Source organism: Alosa pseudoharengus, unplaced genomic scaffold (assembly GCF_046254945.1).
Source record: "Alosa pseudoharengus isolate Yale_2024_CS ecotype anadromous, Long Island Sound unplaced genomic scaffold, YU_APseudo_1.1 YU_APseudo_1.1_scf_18, whole genome shotgun sequence".
In the NCBI taxonomy this organism is placed as follows: domain Eukaryota; kingdom Metazoa; phylum Chordata; class Actinopteri; order Clupeiformes; family Clupeidae; genus Alosa; species Alosa pseudoharengus.
In genome coordinates, this window is record NW_027468650.1 from 18520369 (window position 1) to 18544699 (window position 24331).

At 41.2% G+C, this 24331-nt stretch overlaps 1 protein-coding gene across 6 annotated transcripts in view; it reads right to left on the bottom strand.

Annotated features, from left to right (window-relative positions):
* Positions 1–19754, bottom strand: part of nck1b (NCK adaptor protein 1b) — an 88309-nt gene extending 68555 nt beyond the window's left edge. The window contains exon 1 of one of the 6 annotated variants that reach the window (XM_076290396.1): positions 439–791. The gene's annotated coding sequence lies outside the window, so the exon portion shown is untranslated. Of the gene's footprint in view, positions 1–438; positions 800–19578 lie in introns of those variants that run through there. The other 5 variants (XM_076290395.1, XM_076290394.1, XM_076290401.1 and 2 more) reach the window with 5 other exon arrangements.
* Positions 19755–24331: the final 4577 nt, after the last annotated feature.

The following is a 24331-nucleotide window of genomic DNA, read 5'->3' on the forward strand; positions in this document are numbered from 1 at the left end:
ACCTCTCACTGGTATTTAAAGATGCCACCCGTTCTACAGCAGCTTGTCCTGAGGAAACAGGAAGGACCATGCACCCTTTCTATTAACCACACCAGGTCTACATTTACAGCACTGCAGAAAGACTACTGCCCACTAGCGAGCTCTTTTAGGCTCTCTCACACCAACAGTCTGACTGGCTCTGAGCTCCATTTAGTTTAATGGCACCATATGGAACTTCTTGACTGACAGAGGTGCTGGGAAAAAAAAGCAGAGCTAGTTGTCGCAAGACGCCCTGTTATATTTGCTTTGGCTTTTAACAAGCCAAGAACAAAAGTAGGTTATACGTGTTTACTGGAAAACTGATACACCACTTAGTAAATTCTCTGGAAGGATTTTTGCCTTCTCACACACACACAGCACGGCAACATGCAGTTTGGCTGACAGGAAGCAGCGGCCTACCTTATCTGAGCGCTGCTTACACTCCCCAGTCAGGCTCCAGCTGTGGGCCAGGAGGTCATCCAGTGACATGATCGCTCCGCTCCTCTCCTCACACTCCCTCTCAGATAGCTCCCTTTCCCTCCCTCTCCCAGAGTCTCCTTCCCCCAAACAAATACAACACACCGATCCCAGCCTATATTGACAGATACAAGCATCGTCTAAGACTTAGCATCATCTACGCCTCCACACCAGGCACCCAGCAGCCACTGAGGAAACCTGCTTGTTTCTACCACACCTCAAAGGAAGTGAGTAAGAAAACAGTCTGCATAGCAACCTCACACACCATGACAAAAGGTGCATTCACACCTCATTCTTGTATCATAACCGACGCCGAGTGTGGTTTTGGTGCACTTGCACTGAGATGTGAGTGCAGAAATCGTGGGACAAAAAAGACAAAGTGTGCAAAGATAAGTTCAGCCTCCCCACATCCTTCATCACTGCTGCACCCCGGCCTCGTGTCACAGCAACAAGCGTGTCATCCACAGCCCATGCCAGGGTGAACCCACGCTGAAGATCAGAGAGATGAGATTTTAGCCAGAGGAGCCAGAAGATGATTTCAGCGAGTCACCCTCTAGCTCTGCAGAGGGCCCATGACAGACCACTGATTAATGGCTTCTAATGGGGGCTTTGAATGAAGCGAAAATTACAGGGAGAGGAACATTGTGTCCCAGTCCTTTATTTGTTGAGATTATATCAAAGTTTTCTGTTTCCATTTCAACCTTATTTGATGACACAAGGTTGCAGCAGTTGTTGTGGGCTCTGAGTATTGTCTGAGACAACAGGAACATGCAGACATGTTGTTGCAGTCATATGCCTTACCCGTCTCTAAACAGACAGCCAGTGATCGAAAAGAAGGCGATACCCCTTTTAGCAGGGCAATACCATTGGCGTACACACACAAACCAGTGCATATATACACACACACACACACACACACACAGAAACCTAATCCCTTTCAGAGCCTGTTCAAATAACAGGGCTGTGGAGCCTTCTGGAATGTGCTTTGCGTATGTGTGTGTAGTTCCTAATGCTCTGCAGTCTTACAAAGCATACCCCAAAGGCAACTATTTAATGTGAAAGATTTAAACTATATTTGCATTTTTTGCTAACTTCAAGAGAACTTAGGAGAGCATAGATAGATGATTGACAGGCCTGACAAATTACAGTAGGCCTACACCACAACAGTGGCACTACACCATCACAACATTCTGTCCCTTTTTGCGCTTTATTATTCTTTGTATTCAAACAGTAGGAGATTACACTAATCAACATCACATTTCAACAATGTCCTTGCTTTCAACAAACATCTATGTGATGTCTATGTGATGACAGGAACCGAATACCCTTGTGCACTTAGCTATGAGGAAAATGGAGCCAGCAGTTAAACCAGTTGACCATAAGTCATCCTGTACCCTACACAAATTTCCAGCTAGGCTGTGTCTCATTTGACATTATTGTACAAATTGTAACTATGCAAATCACATGTAAATAGGAAAATGTTGGAGTTCTTTTGTCACTATTGGGAGCTGTAGTCGGCCACTTCGAGGCACTGTGCTAAGCTAGGCATGCAGTGGGTGTATCAAGAGTAACTGCTCGCAGAGACGAGAAGGGTACAGTTGTGCTCATAAGTTTACATACCCTGTACATACACATGATAAAGTTGACTAAAAAGAGAAATAAAAAAATCATCTTTTGGGAATTGACCTGAATGCCTTAATTAAATATAATGAGGAAAAATCCAACCTTTAAGGACACAGATTTTCTTTGTGAATTAAAATAATAATCTGCCTGCCTCTATGGGAATTTAACATAGGGGTATGTATACTTATGAGCCCCTGTATTTTAAGGAAGAACATTTATTTATTTACGATACATTTTTCAAAGGTCAGTTATTTCATGGATCCAGGATGCTCTGCATCCTGATAAAGATCCCCTGGCCTTTGGAATTAAAATAGCACCACATCATACCTTTCACCATATCTCACGATTGGCATGGGGTACTTTCCATAAGATCAGCTCTCAATGCAAATCAAACCAGCTATTAGGCTAACTGAAATAAAACCATGCCAATCTCCAGGTATGGTGAAGGGTACGTGATGATGTGGGGCTATTTTAATTCCAAAGAGGAATGTCCCAAAATGTTGGCATGTTCATTTAAAGTTTCACTGTATGCCCTCTGATTTTATATAAGGCCCTAGATTCAGATTAAAGTGCAAAAAGAGTGATATTGAGGGTCGTTTAGTAGCATTAGTATTTTGTCTGCAAACATTGGCCTAATACTTTATTAATGTTGTGCCAATATATTTTAGGTCTCCACAGCATACGAACATGAACATTTTGGGCCCTATTATCGTGGTCTAAAACGCATGATCACTAGTCAAAAGCTTACTTAAATTTAGTAGGATGTCCAGTCCACATAGGGAGTGTTTTCGTTATCAAACGTCGGGCGGATGGCACAACAAGACGTTCCTTAATCAGTCATGGGTGTGTTATGGGCTTAACATAATTTAAACCAATGAGAATGACATATGTCATTCCCTTTAACAGCGAGCAGCACAATTTCAAACAGCGCATCGGTATTTTGAAAGACAGCGGCATAATTGAAGGAATCTGCTTGCACGCGAGACCGTATGGAACAGTTATTCCACTAAACCATACTTTACTAAAACCTAGCAGAGTATAGCTACACACATTTGAACCAACTTCACCGTGGTCTCATAGTCAACGATAAAACAGTTATACACAGTTACTTTCACTATTGACTGACAATAGGTTACCATCGAAGACATAGCCTGAAAAAAGCAAAACTTACCACAATAATGTTTGAATGACTGAATAAAAAACCTAAGGACATTTATCCTGCAGAGGAGTTGCTGCTTACATCTCGTGAAAGTGCATCTTCAGCTGTGCTTCGTATTTGCCCCTCGCCTATCGCCTAATCACTTTTATCACATCATTACCAATTTGCAAATGATGGTGAATAACTACTCATTGTGAGATGTATTTCATAATATCTTCTATTTCTAATTATGTTTCCCATTGTAGCCTAATCGTGTAATAATTTGTAATGTTTTGCATGGATGTGCACTGGTGCGTTCGTGGATGAGAGAAGCAGGGTGCGTTGTGCACCCGCCCATATCACTGTTGATAATGCACTCTTAAAATAACATAAACAACTCGCCATGGATTTCTGACCAGGTTTGTCTTGCCTAAAGACACAGATGTGCGCCGTCATCATCATTGCCCTTGGACATCAGGCAGTTAGATGCAACCAATTAATATTTGGACTAAGTTAACATGGAATTTTCTTTTTGTTAAATTTCTTATTATTTATTTCTTATTAGATAATTTTGTTTTTTGTCTGTCTTGTATGTCTTGGTGTCACGGGTACGCTGGCGATTACGCCGCTCCATTCGGCATCTTTTGTCTGATGTTAATGTCTTGTGTGTGGAGCACTTTAAATACAGTTACCTTATCGTATAAGCTACTTCCAAATCTATAGATTTTCATGTTCCTGCTAGATACCTCACATACAATTTTAGTCATTTGAAAATGACTTAAAAAACCCAACCAGCCCGTTTTATCCTTAATATATTCATGCCCATTGTTTCTGGAGACTTCACATATTGGCACATCAACAACAAATAAGAATATCTTGTATATAAAGAAAAAATGATTGATGCCAAATGTGTACAAAAAAGTTTTTTTTTTTACTTTTCTTCTAAATCTAGAAAATCAATGAGCATATGTTTTTTCAGGCTATAAAATTGGCTGTAATACATGGCAAAAGTGTCATCAGATTTTGCAAGCTGAAGACATGTCACCTTGTGTGGCCACAAGTCACACCCGCTTACATAAGTTCTGTGTGCATGACTGTCTACCCTGGCTACATGGCAATAGTAATGTCCAGTCACCTAAGTTGTTCACTTAAAAAACACAGATCCAACATCAGTGAGTGCAATTGTTTATGATATCAGTGTATTCTCTCCTCTCTTCTACTTTCTTGTCCAGTATAGAAGAGAAGCCTGAATAGCCCTGAGCTTTTTTCACCTTACAGTTGAACAAGGAAGGGTTTTCCCCAGTAGAGTTTACATAACAAGCATCCATACAGTGAAGAATAATCATACTGGAATAATCATCCTGTATGGTATTCAAACTATTAAAGTTCTCCCTTCATTAAAAAGGCATTCAATCCATGGCATCATAAAAGCAAATAAACATAGTGTTATATTAATACTATGATATACACCAAAGTAAACCAACATACAAATTTAAGGAAGACCTGACAGAAATGTCACTGAGAATCAAAGATAGGTCCCAACCCACCACACAATCAATAGAGTTGAAAGTTATGGCGCAAACCACAGAGATAACATTCCCGGAAGGCAGCTACGGGATGTATGAAAATGGAGTGGAGTGAATCCACACAAAGAGGTTTATCTCCAGTCAATGTGTTCTGACAGTTTACCTGCTCCAGGGCTCGGACACAGTCTGACTAAACAAGCCACTGGGGTACGGAGCTGAGCGGCACACGCTCTAACACGCAGGGCCGCATGATATTACACGAAAGCATTCCGAGATGCACTGCACACAAGCAAAATGACATCATGCCAAAAAAAAGAAGAGACCAAGACAGACGTTTGACAAAGGAGAAGGGAAACATTTCAGTACTGGCACACCTGGTTTGCCTGCTTTGCTGAAACCAGGTCAAATGGAGCACATGCAAAAACATTCACATAAACCACCTTCTTTCAGTTTCAGTCTCCAAAACATTTTACTACAATCAACAGTTAGGCTGAATCCCATTACTCCCCATTCACTGTACTACGTTTTCACATGTAGGGGTGTCCCGATTAATTCTGGAACTGAGGGGCTATGGCCATTGTATGATTTTTGAGGGGCAAATATCAAATGCATTGAAAGAAGTCCATAAATGTTATAATATTTTGAAGTCTTGTAATATTGAGGAATAATATGAAATACACACATTTTAGAGTTTGGTGTCAAAGATGTAATGACAGTACAGCTATGCTCTCGAAAGTCAATTCTCCACTTTCCCACTTATTTGATAGGCCTACAACAAGGTGACATTTTTTATGAGCATCACTACACATTGTCGAAACATCTGAGCTGACTGTAGATGCAAGGGAGCATAAAATTGGATTGCTGTAACAAGCATTTCTGAAAAATCTTTATCCACAATGTCAACATAACTTTGTGTAAACATGACGTGTGAGTGAGTAGGCTACAGCCATTTCAATGCATGATGGTTGAATAATAAGCCAGTGACAAATTTTCTGCACTTCTTTGCTCATTTCGCCTATGTTAAAGGAACCATAAAGATTGTGGCCAAAACTGGTACTGCAATTACTTTCAAATTACTGTAGAGTGGTGCATCCCCTCCCTCTCCCCCCTGACTCGAGGTTGCCAACCCGGATACCGAAACACTACTGACTTTGTGATTAGTAGATAGATAGAGGATGGCGCATCAGGCCAAAACACAACATGACATGACAAAACACAACATCAGTTGAGGGCTGCAACTTCACTTCTTAAATGACAATATCCTGGCCGGAGTACTGTTGTCAGTGATATAAGTATTTGAAATGAACATGATTGGCCCCAGCCGTGGCGCAACTGGCTGGGGCACCTGCACCGTACGCCGGCGACCCGGGTTCGATTCCCATTCATTGAAATACATTTCGGAACTACTTTGGGAAATAATCTTATTTGTTGTCTATCCCCCAGTCATATCTGTCTGCATGATGAGGCTATCAGGTTCTTGAAGGGTTGTCCCCTAATTCTGTAACTCAGTTTCGAGGGATAAGAGCAAGGGGTAATGGAAGGGGAAGGCACGAAAATTATAAATGGAATTGAGCATTGAGAAGCCCCCCCCCCCCTCCCCCTAAATCAAAACAAACCAGAGAAGGCCTATAACCTAGCCCACATGACCACTGACAATGTCCTGCACTTAATTGAAAGCCATAAACACAAAATGTGGCTGAATAGATTTCTCTCATTTCCTCTTTGGTAAATAAGACACAGGGTTTTAAGTCTGAATAATAAGAGGAACTGGAAACAGCTGAAATACATCAGGAGCCCAAATATGGACTAGTAGACTAGCCTACATATGAGGTCAGGTGGCAGAATGTAGCAACTTAAAACAAAATCAAAACAATAACAATAAATCAATGGTGTACTGTGTATAATAAAATGTTATGCTAGTGAAGTCAAGTTTAGCAACACTCCACATCACCCAGTGACAAAGTCTGGTGGTAAGGAATTGTAAATACAACCAGTTAATCACATTCAGCTTACTTTATTCTGCAACATTGCGAATTTTCCCTGGACTAAGGCCAAATCCTTGTCCTGATATTCATGAATGAACAAACAGCTATGAAAACTTTATTTAAGCAAAAATAACATTAACCAAAGGAGAACTAAAAGAAGCAATAATAACTTTGTAAGCAAACTGAAAGCTGTGAAGAATTGTGGTGTGCTCACTCAGACAAATCATTCTCTCCATAAAAAGAAGTAGTGAAAACAGACACAAAAAACAGATTTAATCAAGCACAGTTCAGTTCATAATAACAGGGTTCCTACACATTTTCCATTTCAAAATTCCATACTTTTTCCATACTCAAATTTCCAAACTTCTCGGTAGATTTTTCTGACCATATTCTCGACATTGCGGCCACATCTGGTTTGGGATAACTTGGTGAAAACAAAGGTATGGACAACTGAAGTGAACTAAAAAATGACACTTAATATTCGTCCATTTAGCTGGGTCATTTTTAGTTGTATCTTAGTTGTATCTTGACGATGGGGACTGACAGTTAAGCTACCCAACAGTAGGAACGGTTCATTATGACCTGAGTGAAGTGATTAGTACTGCAACAAATGCAATAGTCTGGAAACACAAATATTTCTCTTTTGTTCTTTTTTCCACACTTATCCAGACATGGAAATTACTAAATTCAAATTCCATACTTTTCCAGGTTTTCCATACTGCGTAGGAACCCTGTAATAAACTAGCTGGCATTTCAGCACATGTGTGTGTGTGTATTATATCTAACCAAAGTGATGGGTTGACACACACACACATACATACATGTATGAACATTATTTGGCTAAATGATGAGTTGACACAGTGTATATACACTGTGTCAACTCATCATTTAGCCAAATAATGTTCAGTGTAGGTATTAGGTTACATAGTCCTCAGTTGATTTGTAGTATGTCATGTGGCATAATGCCTCCTCCTGTCTGATGTACAACTAGGTGGTGGTGCAGTGGCTTTAGTGTAGCCTAAGTTTTGCTTCAATTAAACAAACTACGCTCACCTGGCACTTTCTGACAGAGAAAAGCTTGCAGACCCCTAAAGTCGGGGCTTCTTCTGAATCTACTGCCAACATAACAACTTTGCATGTGGTGCAGTAGTGATGACTGCAGTCGCTCGACCAGACACAATTACAAAGAAATGAGGAAGTGACAAAGTTGTAAGTAATATTTGTAGCTAATTATAAAAGATCACATCCTGTATCTCAAAAAACAACATTATTCATGTTCCTTTAGCCCTACAAAACTATGGAGCTATAACGCATGTGTTTCCCCTAGACTGGGGTAAAACAGCCTTTTGGCTAATCTCTTGGCAGCCAGGACCAGTAAGAGGGTGAAGAGAGGAGGTCTACTTGGAGATTTTTGGATGTTTGTGAGACAAATCTGCTTGACAGAATGGGTGGGATGTGTGTGTGTGTGTGTGTGGGGGGTGGTTCCCATCTTTTTCCCAGTCAGATATAATCATTCACAACCAACAGAATGGGGATGCCACACCTCCTCCACGTCTGAGAGAAATGGCACTTGATAAATTAGCTACTCTCAATCTTCCCCAAACACAACTGTCTCAGTGCTGTGGGATAGTCTCGACTCGGCCTCAGAGCAAATGCAACCCACCTCCACCCCAGACATAATGAAAGACTCTGGAAATGTCTGTCAGTGTCACAGTAATTACAGAATCTCACCAGCTGCAACAGGCCCCCTTCAACAAACACACGTCAGAAGCTCTTGAACTTGAGAGGCTTCAGAAAAGGTTATGTGCTGCTGCTGCTACTGTGAGGCATACTAGTACTACAGTAAATGACTGATGTTTTGTCTCACTTCAATGTCATTTCCACAGCTAATAACTGCACACATACCGTAGTTAAAATACAGTTAAGTCCTCAAAGATAGAACACTGAAGAGACTTATTGTGGTCTTGAATCGGTTTCCTAAGTGTCACAACCCAAGTGTAGCCTCCTTGCCTAGTGTGAGTATGTGAAATAGTGAGAGAGAGATACTGTTCCCTGTGTGCAGAGGTAATTGTGTGTATGGGCCCAAAGCCAGTGAGGAGAAAAGGATATAGGCTAATCAAAATAATAAGGCTATTGTTGATAACTCTGCACATGTGTTGAAGTGAGGCTTTGTTAAATCACAGTTCACTAGTTTGCCTATCAGGATCTTTCATTTAGAACACTAAATAAGAAGCATGTTTGGATTTGTAGCTGGCCATGGTTCTGAGATCATGTCTATAAAGGAGATAGTTTCAGTGGACATCACTCAAACTGTCTTTGGATGAGGGATAATGAGCTAAGAGCTACTAGTGAAGTGGAGGAGAATGGGGAAGAGGTGGAATGTGTGATGCAGAGAGGTAAGGCAGATCTCGCAAAAGCTGAAGCTGTCGATCATTGGCTCCTCCAGAACTTTGAGCTTAGAAAACATAATTTTACTAGTTTGCCCACTAGGATGCTTGATTAAAAAGCTAATAAGGACGTTTGGCTTGATAGTGGTCCTAGGATGCCTACAGCCAAGATTACGTGAGCGATGTCCACAGAGACCCCAAGAGAGCATGCATGTGGCTGCTTTCAAAAGAGGTAGGCCTATCTATAGTGGAACAGATGCATGTAATATGATGTAATCTATGATTGCTAGGCATTTGAGGATCAACAGCCAAGCATTTTAATTGCTCCTCATATCAGCTCCTCTCTTAATGGAGTCCAGATGTAGACGAGTGTGTGGAACCAGTGACGTAGGGATGGGCATGAGTGACACAAAAACTTTGTGAATACTTAAGTGAAAAATATAGGCTATTGCTTTGTGTTTCTTTCGTTTTCCCTGTTTCTTTTTCAGGACACGGGCACGGGCAGATGACTATAATTGTCCACTCTTCCCGTGGGCCTATGATTGGGGCTCTGCTTTGTAAAAGGGCATAGTATGTTAACTGCCGGCATAATAGGGGGATGGAAAGAATCCCCCATTCCACATCCTTTCATAGAAGTTGTGGTATTAAGTGGCAATTAAGTGGCAAAAATACTTAATATGGGTGGAGATGTAGGACCCAGAATTCTGCTGCAGTTTATACGCTAGCAAGAGAAGATGGGGTCACAGCATCAGTGCCTATTGCCAGTACCGTAATGAGAGTTGGGGAAAAAGGTGGGGAGCAAAACAAAGAGGGAGCAAACAGAAAAGCATAAAGAGGGGGAGATCAAGGATGAAGGATGCACAGTAATGCACAGTACAGGGCTCTACTGGCCATACTGAACATGCTACAGCTACTGCTGGGTAATACTGGAGTTCAGTGCAGGATTCTCTTGATTTAACCAGAGCCTTATAGATAGATCTCTCTCTAGGGCTCTGGATTTAACTGAATGATCTCTAGAATGTGATGTCACACTCACAGACATGCTATAACTACACACTATCATTCAATGGATGGGAGGCTCCTTGGTTTGGCAGTTCCGAGCTCTACCATTAGATGAAACTGCAGTTTGGGGAGAGCTGGGAGCCTGAGCCAGGTGACCAGGAGTCCTACTAGATCAAGAGGGGTGGTCATGGTGATCAGCTGTATCCCAAGTAATCCATGTATTTTTTTATTTATTTATTTTTTGAGATATGGCATCCTCATCAGATAACCAAGTCAAAATAATACTTATGTATGCTGGAGCACTTGTGGGTGAGGAGTAACAGCTATCAACTAGAATTGCGGTTCCGAGGAACTGCAAGAGTGGGTTTGATCAGGGGCATGGAACTCGGCCTCATCCAAGGATTCCAACGGTACCTCATTTATGAAAATCGGACATACGGGTCAAAAGTTACATGCACACACCTTCATATACACAGACAGCCCAGCCCAGCCCATTATAGCTCTGCCAGGTGGCTTAGAACTCTTCCAGGTGCAAGCTTAAGCAATTAGAGATGTGATGTCACAATCGAAATTTGAATTCTGAACATTCCGCCATTCATTTCAATGGGCCCAAAAAACGCAGAAAAACGGGAATACCGCGAAAACGACAAGGGCCAGCGACACGATATCAACAAGCAAGTTACACCGGTTCGGGCCTGAATTTTTGGAGTTCGAACCGCGTCGATAGCTCAAACGGTCTAGGAGCAGTAGTTCGGCCAAAAAGTGGGCTTATAGGAAGATATAATAACTAGAATTGCGGTTCCGAGGAACTGCAAGAGTGGGTTTGATCAGGGGCATGGAACTCGGCCTCATCCAAGGATTCCAACGGTACCTCATTTATGAAAATCGGACATACGGGTCAAAAGTTACATGCACACACCTTCATATACACAGACAGCCCAGCCCAGCACATTAGAGCTCTGCCAGGTGGCTTAGAACTCTTCCAGGTGCAAGCTTAAGCAATTAGAGCTGTGATGTCACAATCGAAATTTGAATTCTGAACATTCCGCCATTCATTTCAATGGGCCCAAAAAACGCAGAAAAACGGGAATACCGCGAAAACGACAAGGGCCAGCGACACGAAATTAACAAGCAAGTTACACCGGTTCGGGCCTGAATTTTTGGAGTTCGAACCGCGTTGATAGCTCAAACGGTCTAGGAGCAGTAGTTCGGCCAAAAAGTGGGTGAAAAGGAATAATAAATAAACTAGAATTGCGGTTCCGAGGAACTGCAAGAGTGGGTTTGATCAGGGGCATGGAACTCGGCCTTATCCAAGGATTCCAACGGTACCTCATTTATGAAAATCGGACATACGGGTCAAAAGTTACATGCACACACCTTCATATACACAGACAGCCCAGCCCAGCCCATTATAGCTCTGCCAGGTGGCTTAGAACTCTTCCAGGTGCAAGCTTAAGCAATTAGAGCTGTGATGTCACAATCGAAATTTGAATTCTGAACATTCCGCCATTCATTTCAATGGGCCCAAAAAACGCAGAAAAACGTGAATACCGCGAAAACGACAAGGGCCAGCGACACGAAATCAACAAGCAAGTTACACCGGTTCGGGCCTGAATTTTTGGAGTTCGAACCGCGTCGATAGCTCAAACGGTCTAGGAGCAGTAGTTCGGCCAAAAAGTGGGTGAACAGGAATAATAAATAACTAGAATTGCGGTTCCGAGGAACTGCAAGAGTGGGTTTGATCAGTGGCACAGAACTCGGCCTCATCCAAGGATTCCAACGGTACCTCATTTATGAAAATCGGGCACACGGATCAAAAGTTGTCTGCATTAACGCAACATCCAATAAGCTAAAACGCATAAATAACATGGTTGCTATGCTGGTTGCTATGGTGGTCGCTAGGTTGACATTACAGGGGTGGTTTCTAGGTTGTTGCTAGGGTAATTAGTTAGTTGCTAGTAAGCCATCTTAAGCTGACTGCATAAAGTGATTATTTTAAGAGATACATTTTCAAACCAGAACTGTGTATAGGTCATGGTTAAAAACGTATCAGAGTCTCAGAAATAATCACGTAATGCAGCCAGTTTAAGATTTTTTAAGAAGTCAGATTTTTTTAAAGGCAATCAAATTTCTGCTGACTCTCTTCTGGCTGCGGTTAAAGGCCAGCGCCTCCTGAGAGGCCTGAAGGGTCAGTTCTGAGGTTGTTGGCTGCTGGAACCGAAAAAAGGACTGCATTTTCTTAAAAGACAATGTGACTGAAGTGCGGGCAAAGTTTGCACAGAAATGTACGATTTTTCCCACCCTCATCGACCTCGTCATAAAACTTGTTTAAATGATCACACGACGCCTCCTTGCTGCTTTGTTGTCTACATCAGCATTTCTCAAACTTCTTTGACCTGAGGCCCAGTCAAGGCATACTTTGGGGTCATAGGGCCCACCTACATGAACCCACCCCCTCCTCCCAACCCCTATCAAATTGTAATGATATCACAATTATTATTTTTATACTATATTGCCTACATGCACTTCAAAACAGTCAATGTTTAAAGTGCTAAGATTGTTTACAAAAGTTTGTGAAAGCATGCACATCAGAGTACTGCTTTACTAATGTAAAATATAATTAGGCCTACACTAGTTTCATTGTTTTTGCATTGTTGCATGATTGATATGCTATTTAATTACATTTCATTTGAATGCCTGAATGTAAGAATTCAGGAAACACAATACCAGCTTTTAACATTTCTGTTGTTAGTTTATGTAAATCACATAACACATGAACTGTTTACATACTACTGATAGCCCATTACTGTACACAATAATACTGTGCCCATTCATTAACATATATTAAACATCAGGCGTCTTGTTTACACATTTAAACCATATTTGCACTTCGAATTTCGCTTCCAAACTGTAATAACTACATCTACAAAGTCTAAAGAAGATAACCATGTAGTCTGTTCATAGATAAGATCAATTTTGACAGAACTACAGACTTCGTGAAAGTAGCCTAGTAGTCCTACATAAAAGGCTCCATATTCACTTCATTGCAAAATCGCGGTTGGTCTGTTTACACACTAAAACCATATTTACACTTCGAAATTCGCTTCCAAATTGTAGTAACTACATCTACGAAGTCTAAGGAAGATAATCATGTAGTCTGTTCATAGATAAGATACATTTTGACACAACTACAGACTTCGTGAAAGTAGCCTAGAAGCCCTACATAAAAGGCTCCATTAACTTCATTGCAAAATCGCGGTTGGTCTGTTTACACACTAAAACCATATTTACACTTCGAAATTCGCTTCCAAATTGTAGTAACTACATCTACGAAGTCTAAGGAAGATAACCGTGTAGTCTGTTCAACGATAAGATACATTTTGACAGAACAACAGACCTCGTAAAAGTAGTACCTAAAATTAGTGTGATAAATGGCCATCACGTAGCCTAAAGCATATAGCACTAGCATATGACAACAGCAAATAGCTAACGTTTACGTTAGCCTAACTTACTTATCGTTGACGTTGACCCGACACGTTTATAAGTTAGACCTTAGACTGATAAGGACGTCCATCAAAATTCCGTGTGTATCCTGTGTATCCTGTGTATCTTTCGTGCTGCTATCCTGTTGCCTTTTCCCTGTTGTTCCGGCAACAAGGTTTTTACGCGATATTTGCCACATCCCAGAGAGTTGTTGTTTGGTGGGTCAGGTGACGAGCCGTCGAATCACAGCACAGCACCCAGAATGCATTGCAACACACCGTCTAGAAGGGACTCAGCGTTAGGTCGGCTTTAAATAGCACACAGAACCTGTAGTAATATAACGTTGTCTGTAAGCTCCACAGATCGTGGCAAGACAATTGAATTGATTGTGGACTTCTTGCTGGGCAACGATGAGTAACTTGATTAGTAATGCTGCGTGGATATGTATGATATCTGTATGAAAGTGTGTTTCTCAATGTAATAATCTATACAACTGTACACATGACTAAGTTCAAATGGAGCTAGCTGGGTATAGGACTGGGCTGAATGGATTGGTGAAATACTTTATTTATTTATTTTTTTAATGACCTATATGAACATGGTTTGGCTTTAAAAAAAAGAGGAGACAGCGCTTCGCGCTGTCTCCTCTTTTTTTACATGACCTTTACACTTAGTGCTGGCAAGGCATTGAACTGGGCTGAATGGATTTGGAAAATATATATATATTTTTTTTAATGACCTGTATCAACATGGTTTGGCTTTAAAAAAAAGATGAGACAGCGCTTCGCGCTGTCTCATCTTTTTTTACATTACCTTTACACTTAGTGCTGGCAAGGCATTGAACTGGGTTTCATTCAAGGATTCCAACGGTACCTCATTCATGAAAATCGGACATACTGGTCAAAAGTTACATGCACACACCTTCATATACACAGACAGCCCAGCCCAGCCCATCAGAGCTCTGCCAGGTGGCTTAGAACTCTTCCAGGTGCAAGTTTAAGCAATTAGTGCTGTGATGTCACAATCGAAATTTGAATTCTGAACATTCCGCCATTCATTTCAATGGGCCCAAAAAACGCAGAAAAACGGGAATACCGCGAAAACGACAAGGGCCAGCGACACGAAATCAACAAGCAAGTTACACCGGTTCGGGCCTGAATTTTTGGAGTTCGAACCGCATCGATAGCTCAAACGGTCTAGGAGCAGTAGTTCGGCCAAAAAGTGGGTGAATAGGAAGATATAATAATAATAAGAAAACTTAAGAAGAACAATAGTGGGCTTGCTCCGCAAGCCCACAGCATGGCAAAGCCATGCTGTGGTCTTGCTGGATCAAACCCACTAACTAGAATTGCGGTTCCGAGGAACTGCAAGAGTGGGTTTGATCAGTGGCACAGAACTCGGCCTCATCCAAGGATTCCAACGGTACCTCATTTATGAAAATCGGGCACACGGATCAAAAGTTGTCTGCATTAACGCAACATCCAATAAGCTAAAACGCATAAATAACATGGTTGCTATGCTGGTTGCTATGGTGGTCGCTAGGTTGACATTACAGGGGTGGTTTCTAGGTTGTTGCTAGGGTAATTAGTTAGTTGCTAGTAAGCCATCTTAAGCTGACTGCATAAAGTGATTATTTTAAGAGATACATTTTCAAACCAGAACTGTGTATAGGTCATGGTTAAAAACGTATCAGAGTCTCAGAAATAATCACGTAATGCAGCCAGTTTAAGATTTTTTAAGAAGTCAGATTTTTTTAAAGGCAATCAAATTTCTGCTGACTCTCTTCTGGCTGCGGTTAAAGGCCAGCGCCTCCTGAGAGGCCTGAAGGGTCAGTTCTGAGGTTGTTGGCTGCTGGAACCGAAAAAAGGACTGCATTTTCTTAAAAGACAATGTGACTGAAGTGCGGGCAAAGTTTGCACAGAAATGTACGATTTTTCCCACCCTCATCGACCTCGTCATAAAACTTGTTTAAATGATCACACGACGCCTCCTTGCTGCTTTGTTGTCTACATCAGCATTTCTCAAACTTCTTTGACCTGAGGCCCAGTCAAGGCATACTTTGGGGTCATAGGGCCCACCTACATGAACCCACCCCCTCCTCCCAACCCCTATCAAATTGTAATGATATCACAATTATTATTTTTATACTATATTGCCTACATGCACTTCAAAACAGTCAATGTTTAAAGTGCTAAGATTGTTTACAAAAGTTTGTGAAAGCATGCACATCAGAGTACTGCTTTACTAATGTAAAATATAATTAGGCCTACACTAGTTTCATTGTTTTTGCATTGTTGCATGATTGATATGCTATTTAATTACATTTCATTTGAATGCCTGAATGTAAGAATTCAGGAAACACAATACCAGCTTTTAACATTTCTGTTGTTAGTTTATGTAAATCACATAACACATGAACTGTTTACATACTACTGATAGCCCATTACTGTACACAATAATACTGTGCCCATTCATTAACATATATTAAACATCAGGCGTCTTGTTTACACATTTAAACCATATTTGCACTTCGAATTTCGCTTCCAAACTGTAATAACTACATCTACAAAGTCTAAAGAAGATAACCATGTAGTCTGTTCATAGATAAGATCAATTTTGACAGAACTACAGACTTCGTGAAAGTAGCCTAGTAGTCCTACATAAAAGGCTCCATATTCACTTCATTGCAAAATCGCGGTTGGTCTGTTTACACACTAAAACCATATTTACACTTCGAAATTCGCTTCCAAATTGTAGTAACTACATCTACGAAGTCTAAGGAAGATAATCATGTAGTCTGTTCATAGATAAGATACATTTTGACACAACTACAGACTTCGTGAAAGTAGCCTAGAAGCCCTACATAAAAGGCTCCATTAACTTCATTGCAAAATCGCGGTTGGTCTGTTTACACACTAAAACCATATTTACACTTCGAAATTCGCTTCCAAATTGTAGTAACTACATCTACGAAGTCTAAGGAAGATAACCGTGTAGTCTGTTCAACGATAAGATACATTTTGACAGAACAACAGACCTCGTAAAAGTAGTACCTAAAATTAGTGTGATAAATGGCCATCACGTAGCCTAAAGCATATAGCACTAGCATATGACAACAGCAAATAGCTAACGTTTACGTTAGCCTAACTTACTTATCGTTGACGTTGACCCGACACGTTTATAAGTTAGACCTTAGACTGATAAGGACGTCCATCAAAATTCCGTGTGTATCCTGTGTATCCTGTGTATCTTTCGTGCTGCTATCCTGTTGCCTTTTCCCTGTTGTTCCGGCAACAAGGTTTTTACGCGATATTTGCCACATCCCAGAGAGTTGTTGTTTGGTGGGTCAGGTGACGAGCCGTCGAATCACAGCACAGCACCCAGAATGCATTGCAACACACCGTCTAGAAGGGACTCAGCGTTAGGTCGGCTTTAAATAGCACACAGAACCTGTAGTAATATAACGTTGTCTGTAAGCTCCACAGATCGTGGCAAGACAATTGAATTGATTGTGGACTTCTTGCTGGGCAACGATGAGTAACTTGATTAGTAATGCTGCGTGGATATGTATGATATCTGTATGAAAGTGTGTTTCTCAATGTAATAATCTATACAACTGTACACATGACTAAGTTCAAATGGAGCTAGCTGGGTATAGGACTGGGCTGAATGGATTGGTGAAATACTTTATTTATTTATTTTTTTAATGACCTATATGAACATGGTTTGGCTTTAAAAAAAAGAGGAGACAGCGCTTCGCGCTGTCTCCTCTTTTTTTACATGACCTTTACACTTAGTGCTGGCAAGGCATTGAACTGGGCTGAATGGATTTGGAAAATATATATATATTTTTTTTAATGACCTGTATCAACATGGTTTGGCTTTAAAAAAAAGATGAGACAGCGCTTCGCGCTGTCTCATCTTTTTTTACATTACCTTTACACTTAGTGCTGGCAAGGCATTGAACTGGGTTTCATTCAAGGATTCCAACGGTACCTCATTCATGAAAATCGGACATACTGGTCAAAAGTTACATGCACACACCTTCATATACACAGACAGCCCAGCCCAGCCCATCAGAGCTCTGCCAGGTGGCTTAGAACTCTTCCAGGTGCAAGTTTAAGCAATTAGTGCTGTGATGTCACAATCGAAATTTGAATTCTGAACATTCCGCCATTCATTTCAATGGGCCCAAAAAACGCAGAAAAACGGGAATACCGCGAAAACGACAAGGGCCAGCGACACGAAATCAACAAGCAAGTTACACCGGTTCGGGCCTGAATTTTTGGAGTTCGAACCGCATCGATAGCTCAAACGGTCTAGGAGCAGTAGTTCGGCCAAAAAGTGGGTGAATAGGAAGATATAATAATAATAAGAAAACTTAAGAAGAACAATAGTGGGCTTGCTCCGCAAGCCCACAGCATGGCAAAGCCATGCTGTGGTCTTGCTGGATCAAACCCACTAATAATAATAATAATAATAAGAAAACTTAAGAAGAACAATAGTGGGCTTGCTCCGCAAGCCCACAGCATGGCAAAGCCATGCTGTGGGCTTGCTGGATCAAACCCACTAATAAATAAAGTAAACTTAAGAAGAACAATAGTGGGCTTGCTCCGCAAGCCCACAGCATGGCTTCGCCATGCTGTGGTCTTGCTGGATCAAACCCACTAATAATAAGAAAACTTAAGAAGAACAATAGTGGGCTTGCTCCGCAAGCCCACAGCATGGCAAAGCCATGCTGTGGTCTTGCTGGATCAAACCCACTAATAATCCCCATCAAACTTTGTTAAGAAAAAAAAAACATTATAAAAGACGACAATAAAAAATATTAACATTTAGGCAACAAGTAAGAAATAAAACACCCTGCACGACAAACTCCGGGGCATTTTTGACTTGATTTTGCAAAAAAAGCACTAACCCTTCGATTACAGCACTTTCGAGACAGTGGTTAATTCGCTATACGTGCTAACCACACTTTTCACAAATGAGCATCCACTATGACTCTATGAATGTATCCAGCTTATGGAAGCGAAAAATATCTGAATAATGATTGTAATTCAGAACAGTGAAGGGCAAAGGCAGCGTTGTTTTAAAGTTTCCACGCTCTTCGTGGATTAAAGACAGTTTTGAATTCAACCTCATTGCCACACCTGGCAATGCCTGACAGTTGTGCCGCTACTTAGGATATGTCACAAAGACAAAAATAAGCATTCAGCATAGACGCCAATGCAGTACTAATTCCACAGTAACGTTACCGAGGATCACAAATACCCACCCTACAGTCCTCACAAATGGCCATTAGACGAATAAAGCCGCACGAGGACAATAATGTCACCTGGAGGTTTGCTGAACCCCTTGCAACCTCTTCTAAAAAAAAGGAATCGAGTTAAGTGGCCACGGATTCATTAACGTTGGGAGAAAAAAAAATCAAAGCGCACTAGCCACATCAACAGTCAGCCAGCTAGCCGGGTGAAAACACCACACCACGATCTAAGATTAAAGCTGGCCTAAAACTCAAATCCTGCCGCGCCAGATATGTAAAACGTATTAATGCAACAAATACAAACAAACGCAAATCTTCGACAACATTAACGTTAAGTGCAAAATCCTGCTAACGTTTATATATAACATTAACTGTTAGCTGGCTAGCCTACCCATATTTAAAAGCCCTCTGACTCCACAAGCATTGCAAATGCATCCTCCATCTGCTTGCCTCTGTCAGTTGACGTTACTTTAAGAATGGATTTATCTGGGGGGAATTACTACTATTAGTTCTTAAAAAATACGTTTTTCATTTCCATACGGAGATGGATTAGCATTCAAATGCTAGGTCGATGGCTAGCATAGGGTAGTTGTCCTAGCCCTGCAAGAGTAGCATGTGTGCCAACCCTGATATCGGTGTGATCACAAATTATGTCAGCTTGGCGCGGCGGTCTTACCTGTCTGTGATTGATCTATCTTCGATTCAATCACTTGACGGTGCACTGCTTTAGGTATGAAGTCCAAGACGCAAAAAGTATAATGATGCGCACATCAGTATGGCTACGGTGCCAAGGCTGGTATTATCATTTTGCCTTGGATGGAGTGTGGTTCACGGTTCAGTCTCCAGCATGAGAAGTTCTCTTCGATCTAACTTGTTTCTACAATCCTCGCTGCCTTGGTTTTCATTGGCTGCTCTACTCAGAACACGTTTTTATTCGCCAGCGCTTCTGCCAATCAACTCATATGCCACGGGTCGAAGCCGTATGGACTGTGCGGCTACTCTGTCTCCTTTATTTAGAGGGGAAAACGCGAAGCCTTCTGATCAGTTGTTGGTTGTGGATTCAAGGCGAGTTGATACGATTCAATGTTATATAGCCTAGGCTACTCTCTATGTAACACTAGGCATATATAGTAGGCCTACTCTCTATGTAACACTACACAAAGTTGGCCAAATTACAATAGTAGCCTACTGTAGTTTAATGTTTAAATAATCTATCTACTTATTCTTCCTCTACTGGCATAGGCTATTTTGTTTTTGATGGAATAGTTGTTTGTTTTACAAAAAACGCCAGAGCCTCGTCAAAAGAGGGTCCTTTTTGTTATCGAATATGGCGGCGCATGTTGGGAATTCTTAAGAATTTCTTTAGACACGAAGTTAGTTAGGCCTACAGAGTAACCTATCTTGCTCTGTTGATGTAGGGTAGCCTACGCACTGCAAGCCTGTGACAGTTTACTTAGAAAATACCACCTCCACCTCAAGATGTGTTCCTCTGAGTCAGATCAACAAGGCTGTAGGCAACACCTCTCCAAATAGCCTGCATAACAAAAGGATTTGGCACTTAACTGTTGATGATTACCCAATACATTATTGTGTGTTTTTTATTGTGTATGTAAATTAGTGTGCATGTGTGCATTTGCTTTTGTGTATATGTGTTCTTCTCTGTGTGTGTTTTCGCTTGTGAGTGTGTGTGTGGTGGTGGTGTGTGTGTGTGTGTGTGTGTATGTGTGTGCGTGCGTGCGTGCGTGCATGCATGTGTCCCTTGCCTGCATGTGTGTATGTTTTATGTGTCTGTGCGTGTGTGCGTGTTCGCTTGTGAGTGTGTATGTGGGGGGGACTGGGGGTAATGGGGTGTGTGTGTGTGTGTGCCTGCATGTGTGTCCGTGTGGGTGTGTTGATGTGTGTGTGTTTGTGCGTGCATGCGTGTACATTTTTGTGTTTATGTGTGTGTGTGTGGCGTGCATGTGCTTGTGTGCGTGCGTACCTGTGTGTGTGTGTGTGTGTGTATGTGTGTGTTTATGCATGTGTTTATGTGTGTGTGCATGTGTGCGTGAGCTTGTGTTTATGTGTGTGTGTGTGTGTGTTTATGCATGTGTTTGTGTGTGTGTGTGTGTGTGTGTTTATGTGTGTTTGTGTGTGTAAATGAGTGCGGTTGTGTGTGCATGTACAGTCACTTAATGTGCACATATATTCATTTATTGTATGGTCCCCCATGAACAGAATTCCACGAAACCTGGCATGCATTCAGAGGGTTTCAGCCAAAGATACTTGTGATTACGATGCCTCGTTTTTGCTTTTTCATTTTTAACTAGGTGTACAGGTATACTGTACATCAAGGCTTTACTAGGCTATACATCAAATGAGTGGATATGGGATGGGTTGACATGGGGCGACTGATCAAAACGGAAAACAATGGGTCATCCTTGTGGGCCTATATGCCCACCAAGTTTTGTGTACCTCGGGCTTTCAGTGTCCCGAGAATTGTTGACACAAAATTACTGAAGAGAAAAATGATTAAAAAAATCAGTAGGAAAAAACTCTGACTAAACGCTTCGCAAGTGCATGGAGGCATTTAAGGAGGAGCAAGTGCATGGAGCCATTTAAGGAGGAGGATTTTAAAGTTGATACGAGACCTGTGTAGCTGCATAAAGGGTGATGTGCTGCCATGGTTTGGTGTGTGTTAGGACTCTGACAGCCGAGTCCTGCACATATTGTAGACTGCCCAGGACCTTACTGGGCAGACCAGACAGGACACCATTGCAATAATCCAGGCAGGAGGTGATGAAGGAATGGATGAGAGTTTTAGTTACAGTAGAGTCCGAGAGTGAGGCATTGAGTCTTGAGGTGGTATAAGTCAGATTTGGTGATGTTTTTTATATGTGACTGGGATAAGAGGGTAGAGTCCAGGATGATGCCCAGGTTGCAGACTCCTGAGAATGGAGAGATGGAACTGCCATCCACATCTAGGAGGTGATCCCCAACCTTTTTGAGCAGTGACGCGGGAGCCACCATAGGTTTTATTGCTGTTTAGTTTGAGTAAATTAGCAGTAATCCAAATTTTAATTTCCTGCAGGCAGTTGACAAGTGGTGTGTGTGGGAGCTAGGTAGAGGGTTTGGTGCTGATGTACAGTATAGTTGGGTGTCATCAGCAGTGGAAGCTGAGTCCATGGCGATGGCTTAACTGGCCCAGGGGGAGCATCATGGTATTTATTATGGTGGGAATGGCAGGTGTTTTTATCTGTCCATCATTTGCTCATGAAAATCTATCTCAAAAGGGCCAAATTGTAATATTGTTACCTAAGGCACAAACGGATACTAAACAGTGGATTCTATTGGCCATGGAAAATTAAATGACTCAACATTGTCAAGTTACATCCAAATCATTGCTGTACTCAGGCAAACAATACATTACATTTACTTATTCATCATACACATGGTTCAGAGTCCAGAAAGCTAATCTACATTGACTATGAGATGGTTATACCAGGTCACTGGTTGTGAACACAACTACACACTGACACCCACAAACAGACAGACACACACACACACACACACACACACACACACACACACACACACACACACACACACACACACACACACACACACACACACACACACACACACACACACACACACAAGCTCTGAAGCACTGTTGGCAGAGGTGCAAGACAGTATGTGATGGTGCTCTTGCATGACACAGTACAGGAAGCAATCTGTTTCCTGCACAAACAGATGGACTTAGTGTATGTCCCATTGCACCCCTCCTTTTCATTGCTATGATCTGACCACCACAGATAATATTCCCTTAAAAACTGTTTAAAGAAAGCAGGCCTTAATTTCTCTTTATTATTTCTATTGCTAAACAGCACTGCAATTAATTCAATTTAAACTGATTTCTTGGTTACCTTGGCTCGCCAGTACAACATTAACCATGAGACTACATAACACTGATCTCTGAATCTGATTACATCCAGGGATATCTCTCATATGCCACCTACTGGACTGGAGAGAAACATAAAAACATAATTTCATTAAATCAGATCAGGATGACAATTAATGCACTGTACTATGAGGGGGAAACAAAACACATTTGATGCTTGTTTGTTACCATGTTGTATGTAGGCCTACGTCTTACATGCACATTTCACACACACTGCTACACCTGAAACTGTAGTAATTTGAAATACTTATCAGAAATCTAAATGTTGCAAGTGATGCAACCTCTCCTCACCTCCACCATCATTAGGTTGTGAGTTGTGCTAAAACTTTACATTCAATAGCTGTAGAGAATGTTTGAATAAAGGGCTTCTGTGCCACAGAAAGTTAAAAAAAAGAAAAAGAAAACAGCAGTGGCCTTAAAGGCAGAACTGGGGAAACTAATAATGTATAATTTACAAAAACACAAGGCAGGGAGTCACTCCGTTTCGGGGAAAAGAAGGGTGGATTTGTCGGCCGAATTCGAAGGAGCCCACGAAATGGGACAGCACTAGTCGCGCTACTATGACGCAACCGGTCTACGTATCTGGCCTTAGAACCATGTAGCCCCTGAAATGAGACACTCTCCATATCTTGATCCTGCTGCATTATCATTATGATTCGTCTCAGAATGCAGATGTTGGAATTTGGTTTCACTTATTGTGACTGGCTGTGAGGGTCTGCAGCACCTGCTCTTGATTTCTTTGCTGTCTCTCAGAGATGCTCATTATATAAAGACAGTAGCACAGCTATAGCTATTGAATTCTGTATCATCATTTGTGACTGCAGAACGTCAAAGACACAAATGCCTTTTACCCTCTTGCTGATCTCCATTTTCTTAAGTACTAATTGCACAAAAGAAAATCAATAGCAGTGGTCAGAATCAATAATGGTTCAACAATTAGGATGGCTGTCTTTAAATCTAATCTTTATAAGAATTTGCTGAAAACATACTGGGATAGAATCAGTGTTTACCCTGATTTTATATCATGTGTATATATAGCCATGAGTATCTAGAATAATTTGACACAAGGCAAATTAATTCAGTTGTTTCTGAACCGTACTTGATAACTGATGACAGTTTAAAATGTTGTTTGAATAGGATAATGTTTGGAGTACAAATTCATCATGGAACATATTTATTTTTTATTTTGTCACGCAATAACATTTAGCAGAGACTTTACACAATTGCCACTCTTTCAACACCATATACACCATATAAAATAAATAGATGATATTTCAGACATTCATTGATTGCACATTGATTAGCAAATAAGTAAACACATCCATCATACAAACATACATACAAACATTCACACTCACTTTCATACTAGTACATACACACACATACTGTACACATCAACAATGCACACAGATATGCACACACACACACACGCACACACACACAAATCCAGACAGATACCAATACACACACATCTAGGAATGCAGAGTGT